This window comes from Diabrotica virgifera, chromosome 8 (genome assembly GCF_917563875.1).
Source record: "Diabrotica virgifera virgifera chromosome 8, PGI_DIABVI_V3a".
Classification (NCBI taxonomy): domain Eukaryota; kingdom Metazoa; phylum Arthropoda; class Insecta; order Coleoptera; family Chrysomelidae; genus Diabrotica; species Diabrotica virgifera.
Genome location: NC_065450.1, coordinates 160,886,234 through 160,907,256, shown reverse-complemented (window position 1 = coordinate 160,907,256; position 21,023 = coordinate 160,886,234). Strand labels below are relative to the sequence as shown.

At 32.4% G+C, this 21,023-nt stretch overlaps 1 protein-coding gene across 2 annotated transcripts in view; it reads left to right on the top strand.

Moving 5' to 3' along the window:
* Positions 1–21,023, top strand: part of LOC126890528 (uncharacterized) — a 512,073-nt gene that overhangs the window by 298,578 nt on the left and 192,472 nt on the right. The window lies entirely within an intron of this gene.

The window sequence follows — 21,023 nt, the reverse complement described above, 5'->3', positions numbered from 1 at the left end:
TTTTTGAAAAAGCTGTAGTTAAAATGGCTTGAACGAGTAACTAATCACGAGGTTAGGCAAATTTTGAACAGCCATAGCATAATCAATTTTAGTATAACAAGGAAAAAAAAAGGAAATATATTCAGAAAAGCAAAACGTACATTTTATTATAGTCCAGAAAGCCACTGCGCATCCGCTAGGAAAAATATTCCGATCCGGATTTTTTGCACAAATTTGCATGTTGCCAGGAACACAAGTGGGTCAAAAATTGTTTAAACGTTTTTTTTTTTGTTTTTTTTCCTAAAATTATTTTTTTACATGGAACAAAGTTTTTTTTTAGGTTTTTTGGATCATTCCAAACAGAAAAGGGCTTTAGTGACATTTCTCTAAAGTTGATAGTTTTTGACATATAAGCGATTAAAAATTGAAAAATTGCGAAATGGGCCATTTTCAACCCTCAAAAACTATGTAAAAAACTGAAAATTTAAATATTGCCAAGATAAGTAGATATTCTTTAAATATCGATTGCTGAAATTCCGAAGAGTTTTTTGCAATACAATATTCAAAACTCCTTTGTTTTTTAATTGCTAATCAAGCGTGCGCGACACTATTTTCCACCGACAGTATGGTGCAAATGAAAGGAATAAATTCGTTATTTCATAAACCGGCAACTTTAAGGAAAAATCCCGAAACAAGTCGATTTTTATTTTTAAGTTATGATATTGTGGCATAAATGTTATACTAGTGACGTCATCCATCTAGGCGTGATGACGTAATCGATGATTTTTTTAAATAAGAATAGGGGTTGTGTGCTAGCTCATTTGAAAGGTTATTCAATTCTCTATTCAGTAATATAAACATTCATATAATTATTTATACAGGGTGTCCTTCTACTTCTTTTTTGTCAAATAATTTAATTTAATAAAAAATTTTGAACACCCTGTATAAATAATTATGTAAATGTTTACATTACTAAATAGAGAATTGAAGAATCTTTCAAATGAGCTACCACACGACCCCTATTCTCATTTAAAAAATCATCGATTACGTTATCACGCCCAGACGGATGACGTGAACATATAAGCCACAATATCATAACTTAAAAATAAAAATCGACCTGTTTCGGGATTTTTCCTTAAAGTTGCCGGTTTATGAAATAACGAATTTATTCCTTTTATTGGCACCATAGTGTCGTTGGAAAATAGTGTCGCGCACGCTTGATTAGCAATTAATAAACAAAGGAGTTTTGAATACTGTATTGCAAAAAAACTCTTCGGGATTTCATCAATCGATGTTTAAAGAATATCTACCTACCTTGGCAACATTCAAATTTTAAGTTTTTCACATAGTTTTTGAAGGTTAAAAATGGCCGATTTCGCAATTTTTAAATTTTTAATCGCTTATATGTCAAAAACTATCAACTTTAGAGAAAAGTCACTAAAGACCTTTTCTGTTTGGAATGAACCAAAAAACCTAAAAAAACTTTGTTACATGCAAAAAAAAATAATTTTAGGAAAAAAACAAAATAAAAAACGTTTAAAAAAATTTTTGACCAACTTTTAGTCCTGGCAACATGCAAATTTGTTAAAAAGGGTCCTTTTTGAGTAAGATTAAGCAAAAAATCCGAATCGGAATATTTTTCCTAGCGGATACGCAGTGGCTTTCTGGAATATTACTAATCTTTAAGATTTTTGGTATTACTAATAATTTTTAAGTTAGTTCCATGAACAATTCCATTTTACTAAAATAACAAAAAAAAAATGTTTTATTTAAACCCAATTTTTTTCAAAACTGAGCACTTTGAACCAACGGAACTTATAGAATATAAACAACACATAAGTAAAATAGCTTGTGAAGCGGTTACGATTAATTTTATTTGGGAAGCTAATTAGGGGTGATTTTAGCGATTTTTGTACCAAAAATAAAAGGGACCAACAATATTTTGATCGTAACTCACTTATTTTTAATGTTAAAAATTTTTTAAACAACAAAAATAAACCTTTTTTTAAACACTTTAAAAAATTTGTAATGAATTTTCCCCGAAAAGTGCTCTGTTTTGTGTTTATTTCACATTGAAATATTCGATTTGGATTTTGACGAAGAAGAACCCAGTTTGCATTAGCTACAACTCTGCTTATACTGGGTCTGCAAACCTCACGCGTTTACCATTTTTTTCAATTTTTTATAAGCTCTATTTTTACTAAGAATATGTTTTTCGCTAGAGTACTTACTTTGAGTTATCTGCGAAAAACCGTCCATAAACATGTTTTTTTTTGTTAAAAATGAACATATCGCACACCTAGATCTAAAGAGAGTTAAGTCAAAAAAGCACTTTTTTCAAAAAAGACGGAAAACTGTTTTCGGTGTCCATGTGCACTGCGGGCGTATTTTGTTTTTATGGTTTGCTTTATTTATACGCCAGAATTTAATGTTCAAGAACTTTAATGCTTAATACAAGTTTTAAGGCTAAAAATCGATATTTTTGAATTATTTCCCTTTTGCTTATTAATATATTTATATTTGTTATACTAACTTGAGTTGAGCCTGTGTTGGTGAATTAAATTGCATCTCCTTTGAAGAGGCATTGTTTTCTTCAAATATGCTGTTTTATCGCTTTATTGCTCAAATCAAGAGTTTATTTGAAAAACTCCTTGCATATTTGTATTTTGGATTAATTAATCTCAAAGTAAAAGGGATTGTTGAGAGCTCTAAAATTGTGTGTACTTAAGTACCGATATTTAGACTTTATTTGTTGCGAGTGGCATACTAAGAATTCTTTTTGCTTTACAAGATCACAGAGTGCCCAATATTCATCAAAGTCCTGTTGTCTTGACACCTTGTTCACTTTATCTTTGCATTTTAGGCGACATTTGTCTCCACAGGGTGGTCCAACCATTCTTGCTAGAATTAGTGTTTTAGATTTTGACAGGGTAGTTTATCTATCTCAATCTCAGTAGCAGTTTCAGGAACCATAACACCTTCTGGGCCAACTTTGTCACTATCATCTTCGGTATCCGATGCACTGGAGCTGCTGCTGCTGGATCAAGTTACCGATGATGATGAAGGTACGACCTTAGATGGGTGCGCATTTTAGTTTAACAATTGCAAATTAGGATCTTTATCTTAGTTGTCAATATCACTTTCATCGCTCCAAATAAGTGAAATATAATAGTCCGGGGCTGCTGTTTAGATGTGCTAGGGATAGATGTATTAACCGGTGTCAAAACAGCATGACTTTCTTTGGATGGAACTTTATCACTTTTATCTAGCGTTGAATTTTGCACACATTTTTAAATCTCTTTTATTGATCGATAGGTATCTGTACAGGGAATTAAATGGTAAGCTTAACTCAATTTCACATATTTTTGACTTAACTCTCTTTAGATCTAGGTGTGCGATATTCACTATCAAATAACTCGAAAAATATTGACTTAGTGAAAAAACTCTATAAAACAAAAGTCGCTTAGAATTAGTAATTTTATCCAATTTCCGGCTTAAATTTGAACGTATATTTTTTAACTCACAAAAAAATATTTTTCACCGCGTATTTCCCAATTTTTGTAAAATGAAGGGGATGTAGAATTGTAAACTTTTTCTTACATGATAATAGACAATTTCAACTTTGAATTATTTCCCTTTTGCTTATTAATATATTTATATTTGTTATACTAACTTGAGTTGAGCCTGTGTTGGTGAATTAAATTGCATCTCCTTTGAAGAGGCATTGTTTTCTTCAAATATGCTGTTTTATCGCTTTATTGCTCAAATCAAGAGTTTATTTGAAAAACTCCTTGCATATTTGTATTTTGGATTAATTAATCTCAAAGTAAAAGGGATTGTTGAGAGCTCTAAAATTGTGTGTACTTAAGTACCGATATTTAGACTTTATTTGTTGCGAGTGGCGTACTAAGAATTCTTTTTGCTTTACAAGATCACAGAGTGCCCAATATTCATCAAAGTCCTGTTGTCTTGACACCTTGTTCACTTTATCTTTGCATTTTAGGCGACATTTGTCTCCACAGGGTGGTCCAACCATTCTTGCTAGAATTAGTGTTTTAGATTTTGACAGGGTAGTTTATCTATCTCAATCTCAGTAGCAGTTTCAGGAACCATAACATCTTCTGGGCCAACTTTGTCACTATCATCTTCGGTATCCGATGCACTGGAGCTGCTGCTGCTGGATCAAGTTACCGATGATGATGAAGGTACGACCTTAGATGGGTGCGCATTTTAGTTTAACAATTGCAAATTAGGATCTTTATCTTAGTTGTCAATATCACTTTCATCGCTCCAAATAAGTGAAATATAATAGTCCGGGGCTGCTGTTTAGATGTGCTAGGGATAGATGTATTAACCGGTGTCAAAACAGCATGACTTTCTTTGGATGGAACTTTATCACTTTTATCTAGCGTTGAATTTTGCACACATTTTTAAATCTCTTTTATTGATCGATAGGTATCTGTACAGGGAATTAAATGGTAAGCTTAACTCAATTTCACATATTTTTGACTTAACTCTCTTTAGATCTAGGTGTGCGATATTCACTATCAAATAACTCGAAAAATATTGACTTAGTGAAAAAACTCTATAAAACAAAAGTCGCTTAGAATTAGTAATTTTATCCAATTTCCGGCTTAAATTTGAACGTATATTTTTTAACTCACAAAAAAATATTTTTCACCGCGTATTTCCCAATTTTTGTAAAATGAAGGGGATGTAGAATTGTAAACTTTTTCTTACATGATAATAGACAATTTCAACTACCTATTTCCAAATTTTCATCCTTCCTTTATTTTTTTGGAGGTTTTCGTAAAATTTTGTGTTCCTGATCGGGCTATTTAGAAGATACATATATATATATATATATATATATATATATATATATATATATATATATATATATATATATATATATATATATATATATATATATATACATCCCGCTATTAAATTGGCATCTTTTCACGTTGCAGTCATTTGGCATCACCTAGAAATGCTATCATTTTCTAGGTATAATCCGTGAATGTTCGCTTAGTACACTTCTTTAAGCTTGGCACCGTTGTCGGATTTTCAGTAATCCGATTTATTTATATATTTTATTCCTTACACTATAACGACAATTTGACCCCCGTAGGTCAAAAACATTGCTTAAACATCACTTTGGCAACAACAGGATGTTGCCAAGATATACATTTTTACGGAAAAGACAGTACCTAGTTAGATACATAATATCGATCGCTTCACGTTACAAGTCTTCCACTCGCACTCAGGTAAAAACCAGTTGTAGGCTCTTTTGTCTGAACGGGTCCCTGAATGAGTTTAATAATTCACTTTTATTGTGTATTTTGTTTCGTTTAGTTGAAATATCAGATTTTGTTTGTAACGAATTTCATAATAGATATTTAAATTATTTTTTTGTTAACAAAAACAAATTTTAAAGTTTGACATTTGAAAAATTAATTTTATATTGTCATTTTCATGACATGGTCAATGGTTAATTGCATTTATAATAATTTAATGGGTCATTGCGAAACAATATACAGTGCGTCCATAAAGTAACGCATAAATTCATTATTTCACAAACCGGACACTTTCAGGAAAAATACCGAAACAGGTCGATTTTTATTTTTAAATTACAATTTATTGGCATACATATCATACTAGTGACGTCATCCATCTGGGCGTGATGACGTAATCGTTGATTTTTTTAAATAAGAATAAAGGGCATGTAATAGCTCATTTGAAAGGGTATGTAATTCTCTATTCAATAATATAATTGTTAATATAATTATTTATACAGGGTGTCCAAAAAATGTTATTTAAATTAAATTAATTGGTATAAAAAGATGAATGTATGTAATTTGTTTAATTCTAAATATATTTTATTGGTGCCAGCAAACATAAAAATGTTTTATTTAAAACCTAAATATTGATTTTCGCTTAAGCGTAATCTTAAACTTCCAAGAGGCAGGTGGATGGCAGCTCTAACATTTAATTTTCTGACAAAAGTAAAACGAATTTTGAATTAAATAAGTTACATACATTTTTCTTTTTGTCTCAATTAATTTAATTAAAGAATTCTTTTTGGACACCCTGTATATATAATTATGTTATTGTTTGTATTAGTAAATAGAGAATTAAATACCCTTTCAAATGAGCTATCACATGACCCCTATTCTCATTTAAAAAATTCATCGATTACGTTATCAAGCCCAGATGGATGACATCACTAGTATGATATGTAATATGCCAAAAAATTGTAATTTAAAAATAAAAATCGACCTGTTTCGAAAATTTTCCTTAAAGTCGCCGGTTTACGAAATAATGAAATTATGCGTTACTTTATGGAAGCACTGTATGTTACAATGTGTAAATTTTTCAGGAAACGTAAAAATCTTTCCATTAGTAGTTAGAGATTCTGATAGTAATACTATATTTTATATAAGTATTATGGGTTATAAATGCATCTATTAGGTCTGGATCCCGCGTATGAAAAAAAAGTTGATTAATAGCAAGCTGAAAATTTGTTAATAGCTTAAGGGTGTTTAGTCGGATAAACTTTTATATATGGGAACACTGGAACAGGGGCAGTTTTAATTGTGAAACAGGTTGAAAATTTGGAACGGTCACACCACGAAAACGGCACATTTATTTTGTCCGACATAACAGACTTAAACTCTCCGAATAGAGATTAAACTCTCATGCAAAAATTAGACTGCTATTTATCACCTGTCATAATTCCTGTCATTTGACATATTCTACATGCTCTACTCATTAAAAGGCCCATTTGGTGATAAATAGCAGTCTAATTTTTGCATGAGAGTTTAATCTCTGTTCGAAGAGTTTAAGTCTGTTCTGTCGGACAAAATACATGTGCCGTTTTCGTGGTGTGACCGTTTCAAATTTTTAACCTGTTCCAAAATTAAAACTGCCCCTGTTCCAGTGTTCCCATATATCAAAGTTTATCCGACTAGACACCCTTAAGCTATTAACAAATTTTCAGCTTGCTATTAATCAACTTTTTTTTCATACGCGGGATCCAGACCTATATCTGAAAGACCAAAAAAGTTTAAATGTTGCTTATTTTTTTGATATTATGTTTTAAAGTTTGTGGACTTATGTTGTTTTCGAAATGAAACCATAATTGGTAAAGTTTTTTCTTTATTCTCAACAAGAAACAGTCATAATACGGACAACGCACACATCTTATGGAAAATATAATGTCACTCAAATTCAATAAAATTTATACGAATAGATCCGTTTTAATTTACCGATCAAATCTTATCATTGCGCCAACTCTTAATTATGATTAATTACGGCGCAAATTGCAATTAAAGTTTATCGAAATCACATTTTTGGAGTCCATAAAGTGTTAAAAGTGTTAAAGTTACAATCATTATTGCTCCGAGTGCTATTCATAAGAGCTTAAATCCCGCTGGGCCTAAGCGGATTAGTGAAACTAATCCGCTGATTTATGGAGTACCGAAAATCTGGGTAGTTTAAAATATTTTTTCTCTCTCTAACTTATGTACCTACCCATTTGATTTCAGATTTATTTGTATCAATTTCTGCTCTTATTTTTGAAAATAGAGAGTTGGCGCAATGATAAGATTTGATCGGTAAATTAAAACGGATCTATTCGTATAAATTTTATTGAATTTGAGTGACATTATATTTTCCATAAGATGTGTGCGTTGTTTTCGAAATGAAACCATAATTGGTGAAGTTTTTTCTTTATTCTCAACAAGAAACAGTCATAATACGTAGAAATTTATACTAAATTTAAAATCCAGATTCAGTAGAAATAAACAAACCAAGACACGTTAAATGCTACTAGGAGCACTCCCGAATCATAATTATTTACAATGTATTGTTATATTTCTATTTGATATGAAAATTAAATTTTGATGGTTGTAAACAGGATTCAATTTAATATAAAATATTTTCAATTTTCTCAACCACGGGCATATAAATTTAGAACACCCTGTATACAACAAATTGTTATATTTAATTTTAAGAAGTGATTAGACGGAACTCGGGACAGTGCGCTTAAAATAAACAAAGTGAATGACGCGTACCATTATCGTTCTTCTCGGAAGGTCGATCATTAGCCTATGCTAAATAAAACTCAGTGAAATAGATGATAGTTCATTATCGTTTTTCGCGGAAGGTTTCGATCATTAGCCTATGCTAAATAAGACTCATTTGAAAGAGAGAATAGGTCATTAAAATTTGTAAATAGTAGAAAGTGATTTTAGAATGGGAATTAAATATTTTCTTTTGAAATCCATTAAGCATATTTAGAAAGATTAAAAATTGGTTTTTGAGGAATACTGAGAATGAGAGTTGGTGGTGGAAGGTTGATTTGTGAATCTGGAAGGGATATTGAGAAAGTAGGTGAATGAATGACAAAGTGGGATCAGAATGTTTTGAGCTGTCGAGAAGTGAAGTCGAGTAGTAGACGGTAGTGTTCGAGGAGTGAGAAAGCCGGTAGTTCCGTGAGTGTGGAGTATCTATCGTGGAACGAGAAGTAGGCCAGGTCGAGAGTAAAAGAACCTCCTTGAGCCCAGAGTGTCCCGGTAGCTGATAGCAGTTTCGAAAAAGGTAGAACACAGCATCACGACAAAAGCAGGAACGAGAGCTATTCGAGCTAGTTTTTCAAAGGAGAACATCACTGGAAGCCAGGACGAGGTTTGATCGCAGCCAAGGATAGCAGGAAAGGGTTTTGTGTGAGGACATTTTCAGTTCACCAGGAAAAGGTCAGTCTCATTTGTTTGGACATGAATGTATGGGTTTTTCGTATTAAATTCCACATAAAAAATTGAATAACATAATCAATAATATCAGAAAAGCTTCATCAAACTTAAATAGAGTTGTCCCTAATAACTCCTAATAGTTAAATGTTAATAAAAACTTTCAATAGAAAACCAAAAGGAAATAAAATTCCCAGTTGTAAATGTTATGTTTAAGAATAATAAGAAATAGCAAATATTAAGCATTGATTGCCTTTTGAATAAAATAAAAAATATTTTGATTATAATTGTAACCCATATTTGTATTTTTTTTTACTCTTTTCTTTTCTATCCCGATTAGGAACCATTAAGAAATATTCAGAAGCCACGAAAGTAAGTAATTAATTTATAATTCGCCCTGAGATTGAAAACATATTGATATGTGATCTGGTTAATTAATTAGATTAGTATTAATACATTGATTAAATTAAGTGACATATAAGAATATTATCTCATATCAATAATCAAGATCACATCAGTATATACATTGTAAATTCCAAGTCATGATTTCCAAAGTTTACACATTGTAAATTATGATTCGGGAGTGCTCCTAGTATCATTTAACGTGTCTTGGTTTGTTTATTTCTACTGCATCTTTACTGTTTCTGTTAACTAATCTAAACGTAGAGATATTTTTTGAGATTCTTTAACTCTTTCAATGCTGGGGTTTGTCACATCCCACCTGTCTGTTAGTGGCAAAAAAGTTCACCTGTCGGATGCCGGGTTAAAACATGACAAATTAGATGTGGAATGAAAGCTTATAACCCAAAGATGGTACTAAAGGTGAGAAATTTGGCCTCCGACTTCAGGATAAAGAGTTGCAACCCGAAGTATTGTTCTAAATTCGCAGAAATAGTACAAACTATGTATTACTCGACGCGCCTTAGAAAGACGAGAACAAATATTTATGCCTGTCCGGTTTTATGCCTGTCTGTCCGTCCGTCTGTCAGATATAATCACAGAGGTTGAATGAAAGATTATAACCCATAGATGGTACTAGCGATTAGACATTTGACGCGCATTAGAAAAATGAGAACAAAGAAATACTTTTTTTAGTTTTACACCACTTCCGGTTAAAATGGTGTACCCGGAAGTGACACACATAGTCACAGAAAAATATACTTGATCAATTTACGTGTATTAAGAGGTCGAAACCGAATTTTTTTAATTCTGGTTTTGATGTCATATGCGGTTAAAAAATTGTCTGGAAGTGGAAGAAACCAGTTTAATAGTTGTCCCCTTCGAGTAGCGAAAAATAAACAATACTTTGTAAAAACATTCAACATTGGTTGATATTCCGCTGTTTTCATATTATTTATTGACCTAAGTTTTTGTAAAATGCACTAGTCTTTTTTAAAGATATCATTGGACAATTTACTCACTGTTTTTGGATTTTACAAAATCGCTTGGATTGGCATGAAATTTGACATAAGCATAGCTAACATGTCAAAGAAAAAAGTGATATTGTGCCAGTGTGTGCTTTTTTCTGGGGATGAGTACCACCCCCTTCTCGAGTGTGAAAAAATATAGGTAAAAATATGTCCGTAAGTGGATAAACTAATTAAATTCCTTGTATTTTTTGTTTTTAGATGGTTTTTCGTAAATAAATCAAAAAGTAAGTATTTGATCGAAAAAACTATTCTTAGCAAATATAAAGCTTATAAAACAGTAAAAAAAATTATGTATGTATGAAGTCTGGACACACAATAAAAACAGAGTTGGAGCTGAACAACAGTTGGTTCTTATTCGTCGAATTCCAAATCGACTAGTTCAACGTAAAATATCCAAAAAATAACGCACTTTTCGGGGAAAACTCGCCACAAATTTTTTAAAGTGTTTAAAAAAGTTTTATTTTTGTTATTTAAAAAGTATCTATTCTATCACCATCAGCATCAAAAGTAAGTTACGCTTTAAATAAAATATGTCCCTTTTTTTGCTAAAAGAAATCGTGAAAATCACCACCTAATTAGCATTCCATATGAAATTAATAGTTACCGCCCTAGTTAATTTACTTATATTATACTGTTTATATGATCTATAAGATTTATTGGCAAGAAATGCTTATTAAAAAAAATTGGTTTTAAAATAAAAAAATTTTAATTTTGAAAAAAAATGCCTTGGTTTAAAATAACTTAAACATTAGTGATACTAAATATCTCAAAGAGTAAAAAATGTACATATCACATAAACAATACATAAGTAAATTAGGCGGTGATTTTTACATTTTTTTAACAAAAAAGAGACTTCATTTTGATGCTAACTAACTTTTGATGCTAGAAACGTTTATAAAAATACAAATAAAACTTTTTAGACATTTTATAACAGTTGTAAGTCATGAGTTTTTCCCGAAAAGTGCTTCGTTTTATGGTTATTTCATGTTAAAATATTCGATTTGTATTTTGACGAAGTAGAACCTGCTTTTCATTAAGGTGATACAGTAGCGATCAACAGGTAGCCAAAACGCGTTCCAAGATTGCGGCTGTAATTTTGAATATTTTTTCGAGATATTTGGCACACGTATTCGTAATATAATAAAGAATGGCGGTACAGAGCCGAATTTGAAAAATATATTAATATGTGGAAATTACTCTGTAATTAAATATAATATTAAAAAAACGAGCCTGTACCGCCATTAAGAAGAACAAAAAAATACACTTTCTTCAAATAAACTTTTTATCCGATGCCTAGATTTTGTGTCATTTTGGAACTACTAATGAAATACAAAATTTTAGTAGTTCCAAAATGACACAAAATCTAGGCATCGGATAAAAAAGTTCATTTGAAGAAAGTGTATTTTTTTGTTCTTCTTAATGGCGGTACAGGCTCGTTTTTTAAATATTGTATTTAATTACAGAGTAATTTCCACATATTCATATATTTTTCAAATTGGGCTCTGTACCGCCATTCTTTATTATATTACGAATACGTGTGCCAAATATCTCGAAAAAATATTCAAAATTACAGCCGCAATCTTGGAACGCGTTTTCGCTACCTGTTGATCGCTACTGTTTCCTCTTAACTACAACTCTACTTTTACAGGGTCTACAGACTTCATACATACACCATTGTTTTCACTTTTTTATACGCTATATTTTTGCTAAGAATATTTTTCGTTAAAATACTTTTTGAGTTTTTTTCTAAAACCGTCTAAAAACGTGACTTTTTTGTTGAAAAACGAACATAATATATTCACTTGCAAATAACTCAAACAGTATGTTAAGAAAAAATCTATAGAACAAAAACTAGCTTAGAATTACTCAGTTTATCCACTTTAGGACTTATTTTGAATGTATGTCTTTTCACATTATAAAAGTGGTTGTACTAACTCCCAAGGCAAAAGCACACGTCGGCACAATATCACTTTTTCTTTGACCTGTCAGCTATGTACATACCCAATTTCATGTCAATCCAAGCGGTTGTTTAAAATTCGGAGGTTTTGCAATATTTACCGTGAGTGGATGGACTACAGATATATGTATATTAGATAAAAATTATAGTCTCAGCGAATCTTTGAAATATCTCCATTCCTTTGAAATGTTACATTTTTTAAGCCTTGAGGGAGTAGGCGCAAAATTATGACCAATGCTATTTAAATGCATTCAGTTTATTCGAATCCTGAGAAAACTAATAAGAATTTTGGAAAAATTTAAACGCAGAATGAAAGATTACATTATAACCGAGGGCGAAACTCTCTAAAAACTTTTATGTTTATATTGATAAGTGAAAGGGTGAAAAAAAAAGAAAATTTAGTGTGATTTTTTATTTCAAATATTTAATTCAAAAGAAATTTTTGTTTATTCTATTCTTTTTGACATGAGGCTGTATTTGATTTCTCTATGTCATTGTATGCTATTGGTTAGTTCCTATCATTTCAGCCGACGTACGTCACGATTGGATCAATAGGGCCGAACATACATAACTAAGGCCCTTTTGGCATGATGCTGTATTATTTTGAAGTCGATACAGCCTGAATATTTTTTTTTATTTTTTTACGTTCTATGTGATTAAAAAAATTAAGAATCACCGCAATTTTAGCCCACCACCCCCTTCCCCTTTCCCCACATCAAAAAATGTCAATTTTTCGATTTTATTTTTTTTTAAGTTGGTTTGCAATTAAATTATAAATTACAAAAAATTCACACGCACAGCTGAGGCTTTTACAAAACATATATTTTTATGGACCCGAAGGTCGAGTGTACATAACCTCAATGTTTTTTGTTTTTTTAATAGGTACGTATAACTTTTTTTGGCGATGGCTGCATGTCTATTTTTTTTGCGTTTTGTGAATTTTATCAAAATCTGTATTTCTGACTTTTTTCAGATTTATTCGTAAGGTGCGCCATCTTCAAAAATCCGGAAAACTGGTTTTTTCGGTAGTTTTTTGGGATTTTCTCCATTTTATATACTTCAAAATAGACTAACTCAAGGTTTTTTATAGGTTACGTATATATAATTTGAAATAACTGAGTTTTTAGGGATATTCAAAAATTGTGTAAAACACCTAAACCCCCCAAAAACTATGTTTTTTCAAATTCTTAAAAGTTTCTTAATTCTTTCGTACCCCATGAAGTTAAATTACAAAGCCATTAAAATATAACTAGAGGTGATTCATACCTACTTACCATCTCAATTGAATGCAATCATCGGCAAAGCCATCTTTTAGTGTCATTGTGTCATCCCCAAAAACCTACCTGGGTCTTAAAATGCAGGTATGCATACTTGTTCCGTTATAACTCTTATCTTTTAAAATTTTGTAGTAAAAGCATTTCTATAGCTATAGTGAGTTTATTGCCCTACCTCTTTATGTGGCTTAATGATTTGGATTGTAAACACAGATAAGAAAGGGTGTGATAGACCAGAGAAATTAGCAAATAAATGGCTTCTTTCGTGACATCCGTTGATACAGGTATCTAAGAACTGCTTATGGCATTAGGGTAAATTTAGTTACAACAGTATCCAATATAAAAATTATGCAAAAAATCAAACGTACTTTTTAACTTATAAACAATATATAAACAATTAAAGATCGCTATTTGATTGTAAATATTAAAGGTGGAGACCGGTATGCTGTATGGAAAGGTGATACAATTTTACTGAAGAGCATAGAAAATTCTTTAAAATGAGTGTTTGGAAAGTTCTTTTTGTTAATTTGTTGCTTAGTTATTGGGAAAATAGCTTCAAAAGTCGATTTTTTGAAAATAATTAATAACTTTTCTAAAAATACACTAAAAGCTTTATTTTCGCGTAAGTAAAGGAACAATATTAGAAGTATTCAGCCGTTAAAATTTCAAGAAGTTTTACCTAATAGTTATTGCAAAATTGAAATTGTTTATCCCAAAAAGCTTCTATCTACAGCGTTATTATGCATAAACTATTAGGTCAACATAAATTCTAAAGACATCAAACCAAAGAGAAAGGTTCAATTTATCAAATTAGATCAAGTCTTGAATAAAAAGTTTATAATAAATATTATAAATAATTATAAAATAATTTTGAAAAAGTAGTGTTATTTTAAGCTTATTCGCGAACTCAAGCGAGGGTGCTGCCGCTTATTTTGAACTAGAGGAATTGGGATGAAGATTTAAACAAAACATCCGTTAACCTATATATCAATGTCGATTGAATGCTTGTCTGGTGTGTTCATTTAATGAATGATTTATTTATATTAATTAATTACATCAATAAAAATATTAATTATATCAAAATGCATTATCCCAATTACATCGGCCATTTTCATGCAACTGCACTGCCACCTATAGTCGATTGAGTTCGCGAATAAACAATTAAAATAACAACCGCATTAACATGTGGGAATTAACTAATTTTGATGGGAAATAAGCCACAATTTTACTAAAAAAAATGGTTTTATTTTGACAACGACACCCGATTTGAGCGTCGAAACGTTAATAAAATCAGTTTTTTTAGTAAAATTGTGGCTTATTTCCCATCAAAACTAGTTAATTCCAAAAATGCCACAAGAAAATAGCTTCAGAACAACAACACGTAGGAAGTTAATTTTTTTTATTCGACATGTTGGTATTCTTATAGAAACTGAAACAAAAATTTAATGCCCTACAACCCTTAAAACCCGAGTTAGCCACTTTTTTCAAAAATTCACCGGGGCTTTGTTTATAAATATTAGAAAATTTGAAAAGCAACATTTAAACGAATGAAAGAGCATCTTTATACAAAAAAAAATTAAAACGATTCTTTTAAAAACGAGCCGTCCATGATGCGCCAAAAGTGAAGAGTTTAAAAGTAAAGCGATTCTTACCCTCTTGATTTTATTATCAAAAACTTAATTCACAACTACACATTTATAAAAGGCGCAATACCTCCGGTAAGATTTAGGTACAAAATTAACAAAACCCAAAAAAATATATATAATACAATATTCCAGTTACCCGTCGTTTGTCACCATTAATCCCTTTATCCTAAAGATAAATAACAGTTTGTCGACGAAAATTCCATTCGATCAAATGTTCGTCGATGAATTGTCCATTCGATGAATTGTGCATTCGACCAACTGTTTGTCGACCAACTGTTGTCGACCAATTTTCCGTCGACGAAGTGTTCTCGACCAGCTTTCCGACACCGGATTTGGGTGTCATTGTATTCTGTTGGTTAATTCCTACCATTTTAGCCACCGTACGTCATGATTGGAAAAATAGCAGCGAATATACGTAACTAAGGCCCTTTCAATATTTTACTGTAATTGATTTTTCTGTGTCATTGTATTCTCTTGACTGATTCCTATCATTTGAGCCGCCGTACGACACGTTTGGACCAATGGGAGTGAAGATACGTAACTAATACCTAACAAGAGGTTTACTCAAACTTCTTTTTTGTACTTATACCACTCGGTAAAAGTACAAAAAAAAGTTTGGGTAAACTTTTGCACAACTGTGTAAATACTAACGAAAAATCTAAAATATTAAAAAAAATTAGTGGAATCCGTTAATCTGTTCTCGAAAAAATTAGCTATGAAAATGAGCATAATTTTCTATATCCCTAACTTTTGACGAGCAGTTTAGCTTAAATGGGGAAAAGCGGTAAGCTTAGACCAAACACCAGTAGGAGGCATTCAATTAATTGAGGAAAAAAATTAAATGGATAACAATATTTATTTCAGTTACACAAAAGGCATTGTCCCGCTAGAATGTTTGAAATCACAATTAATAGTCCTACAAAAAAGACAGGCGTTTAAAAGTGATAAGACCATTGAACAATAAGCCTGTGAGCTACCTTTTAAACACATTCTTAAAAATAATCCATAACACAATTAAAAAAAGGTTTGTTAAGAAATTCTTTTATAGACTTCAGAAATTCAACAACTTCTCCTGATTATGTTTAAAAAACGTACGGAATGCACTAAATGAAAAAAAAAAAAAAAGAAAAAGATTTATCATACCGTTATACTATAATATATCCTTACGTTGAATATTTGATGCTTCCCTGTGGAGTATAAAACGGACAGTTGTGTTTTTCCCGTGATCTGCCTTGTTTAGTCTTCTTTGTCGTTTTATTCGTTAAATCCTATCCTCTTAAGTCACAGCGTCAGAAAGCAGTGGGTATATGCAGTGAACGGGAGGCCTATGTCGAACAGTGAACGTTGGGGCCCTTTCGCGTTTATCATATGTAGAGAAGTCGCTTGTCAAAAACTGGACGTATGTAATCGTATTCTATTTGTTAAATACTCTCACATAATATGTCATACCATGTGCGTTAATCCATTTTATTTCTACAATTTTAAAGTGTTATTACATGCCGTCATTTTCATTAGTCTACACCATCGTATTCTGCCAGTTAAATCCCATCGTTTCAGGCGCTGTACGTCACGATTGAACCAATAGGACCGAAGATACATAACTAAGGCCCTTTTGACCTGCTGCTTGTTTGATTTTTCTGTGTCATTGTCTTCTATGATGCCTAAGGCATATTTATGACATGTCTTATTTTTAAAGAAAACAAGTAATTGGACTTCGTAAGTCCTAGGTTTTCACCCAAAGTAATCGAAAGTAGAATTGGAAGTCGATATTTGAATTCTTCGTGTAACTTTGCGTGGATTGATATACAAATTTACTAATTTTGAGTCATTTTTACTAAACTGTTTACACAGAAATAACTCTAAAGATTCAAACCTTTCAATACGCTTCGATTTATGTGTTCGTATACTATTTCTGAGTCTATTGGGACCGTGCAAGTTCGGCAAAACGACACCTGGTTTCTACGCTCTGCAACTTTATTCGCACTTTTAATTATATTGGCCAATTATATTAGTCCTGGTTACTGGATAATTGTCAAGGCCATAATCCAAAAAAATAATAAGAAGAAAAAATAAGATTCAGGTTATGTTATTAAAACGTAAACAATTGTATGTAGTAAATAAAATTAGTTATTAAAATGCAGTACTGCAAGCAAAATACAATTAATTTAATTTGCCTTCATATAATAATTGCATATAATATCAATATTGCAGAGCAACATATAATTTTTCTTCTTCAATGACAGTAGGTATGAAATGTACGTCAATTTGACAATTTCAATGGACAATATGAATTATTTAAGAAAGTTGCAATATTTCTCCGCTATTCGCGCACGATCGTTTCTCGTATCCGTTCCAAGTACTTGCACACCGCGAATAATGGCATTTCCGGTTATAACTTTTTAAGCGGAAATTACGTAAAAACCAAAATTTTACATTTGTTCTCATCTTGCTAAGCCACGTTGAATAATATATCACTTATTCTCTTTCGGCAACTTTAAAATAGTAAATACTTACGGTTGCAACTCTAAAACCGGAACTCCGACGTCAAATTTCTCATCTTTAATAATACCATCCTTAAGTTAAAAGCTTTCATTCGACACCCGATTTGTCATTCTATCTGTATTAATAACGGAGGAGTTGTATTCGCGGATGGACAGACATACGGACAGACAGCCTAGGTAAAATTTTTCATCTTTAATACCATGCTTGAACTATAAACTATCATTTGGCACCTCATTTGCCATTATACCTGGTATAATGACGGAGGATTTATACTCGCGGTCGGAGGGATCGACGGACAGACAGCCTAGGTCAAATTTTTCACCTTTAGTATCATCCTTGGATTATAAGCTTTCATTTGACACCTCATTTGTCATTCTACCTGGTATATTGACGGAGGAGCTATATTCGCGGTCGGACGGACCGACGGTCAGACAGCGTAAGTCAAATTTCTCACCTTTAGTACCATCCTTGGATTATAAGCTTTCATTTGACACCTCTTTTGTCATTCTACCTGGTATAGTAGAGGAGTTATATTCGCGGTCGGACGGACCGACGGACAGACAGCCCAAGTCAAATTTCTCACCTTTAATACCATCCTTGGATTATAAGCTTTCATTTGACATCTCATTTGTCATTCTACCTGGTATAATGACGGAGGAGCTATATTCGCGGTCGGACGGACAAACGGACAGACAGCCTAAGTCAAATTTCTCACTTTTAGTACCATCCTTGGATTATAAGCTTTCTTTTGACACCTCATTTTTCATTCTACCTGGTATAATGACGGAGGAGTTATATTCGCGGTCGGACGGACCGACGTCTCACCTTTAGTACCATACTTCGATTATAAGCTTTCATTTGACATCTCATTTGTCATTCTACCTGGTATAATGACGGAGGAGCTATATTCGGGGTCGGACTGACCGACGCGACGGACAGACAGCCTAAGTCAAATTTCTCACCTTTAGTACCATCTTTGGATTATAAGCTTTCATTTGACACCTCATTTGTCATTCTACCTGGTATATTGACGGAGGAGCTATATTCGCGGTCGGACGGACCGACGGTCAGACAGCGTAAGTCAAATTTCTCACCTTTAGTACCATCCTTGGATTATAAGCTTTCATTTGACACCTCTTTTGTCATTCTACCTGGTATGGTAGAGGAGTTATATTCGCGGTCGGACGGACCGACGGACAGACAGCCCAAGTTAAATTTCTCACCTTTAATACCATCCTTGGATTATAAGCTTTCATTTGACATCTCATTTGTCATTCTACCTGGTATAATGACGGAGGAGCTATATTCGCGGTCGGACGGACAGACGGACAGACAGCCTAAGTCAAATTTCTCACTTTTAGTACCATCCTTGGATTATAAGCTTTCTTTTGACACCTCATTTTTCATTCTACCTGGTATAATGACGGAGGAGTTATATTCGCGGTCGGACGGACCGACGTCTCACCTTTAGTACCATACTTCGATTATAAGCTTTCATTTGACATCTCATTTGTCATTCTACCTGGTATAATGACGGAGGAGCTATATTCGGGGTCGGACTGACCGACGCGACGGACAGACAGCCTAAGTCAAATTTCTCACCTTTAGTACCATCTTTGGTTATAAGCTTTCATTTGACACCTCATTTGTCATTCTACCTGGTATAATGACGGAGGAGTTATATTCGCGGTCGGACGGACCGACAGCCTAAGTCAAATGTCTCACCTTTAGTACCATCCTTGGATTATAAGCTTCTATTTGACACCTCATTTGTCATTCTACCTGGTATAATGACGGAGGAGCTATATTCGCGGTCGGTCGGACCGACGGACAGACAGCCTAAGTCAAATTTCTCACCTTTAGTACCATCCTTGGATTATAAGCTTTCATTTGACACCTCATTTGTCATTCTACCTGGTATAATGACGGAGGAGTTATATTTGCGGTCGGACAGACCGAAGGACAGAAAGTTTAAGTCAAATATCTCACCTTTAGTACCATCCTTGGATTATACGCTTTCATTTGACACCTCATTTGTCATTCTACCTGGTATAATGACGTAAGAGTTATATTCGCGGTCGGACAGACCGACGGACAGATAGTTTAGGTCAAATTTCTCACCTTTAGTACCATCCTTGGATTATAAGCTTTCACATTTTTTCAAAATTGGGTGAAAACAACTTGATGCCAGAATGATTTGTTGATGAAAATAATATATACATTCTCAAATTGCCTATTTTTCGTTGTGGATAATATTGTATTCAACAGTGATGCCAAATTTCTGATGCCAAAATGATTGATAATGAAAGTGGGATATACGTTTTCATGTATATAGCGGCAGCGACAAAACGGTAAAACACTGAACTAAATGTATATAATATTTTCACTGTGCCATCATTTTGAACTCAAACATTTTATGGAATAAACTTATATAAGTCAGTAAGGAATAAACAAAGAAAGCTGATATATTAAAGTAACATCAAGGAATCAAATCTCTAACTACAGAGTTGATTAGACTTCTGCTAACAAGTACAGGAAAAAAGTTATTAAGGTAGTGTAAAGTGGCATCGATATACAGATGCCACTTTGCAAGACGATGCCAAATTGATGGTAAATGCATAATGTATCGATGCCAAATTGATAGTAGGATTTATATATATATATATATATATATATATATATATATATATATATATATATATATATATATATGACGCATATCAGTTCAAAAGTAAAGTTCAAAATAAAACAACTGATCCTTTCAGAACCAGATTTAAATCGCTTTCACGATCAATCAATTTTGCAGATCTTTTCGTTTACTTAAATGAATTGGAAATTTTTTGTATATTCTAACAGAGGGCTATGTTGTAAGTTTATCCAGTATTAAGTGAGTATTGATATTATCCAGGCATTTTTTTCCAAATTCAAATAAAACGGAAAGCGAAGCTCTTACCCCAAATACACATATAGGTTACGTAAAACGGATTTTTATTGCCCGGAATCATGATTTTCAAATTTAAAATCCATTTCGACATTTCCTTTATCAAAAATAAACGACTATGTGCGATATGTACGCTGTATTTCGCTTTCCGAGATTTCGTATATTTTCACTAAAATCGTCTCATATATATTTTCAGAGACAGACATGATTTATCGACATATTGTAACAACTATGCCACGATATTATATTTACGAGGTAGCATGCAGTATAAATCAAATAAGATAATAGTGTTTTTATACATTGGATAAACTAATTTCAAGTTAACACCAGGGAAATAAGCTAGAAATAGACCATGTTCTGGACACTCAAAGATCCAGGTAGCTGACCACTTTTTAGCTATTGAGGACATATTTATAGGAAGAAAACCTACCTGTTTCCTGCCTAGAGTTCGCGTCCATTTTTTAATTATTAACAATTTAGTTCAAAAATCGCGATTTTTTCGATTTTTTGCACCCCATTCAAAAGCTAAATAGTTGATATA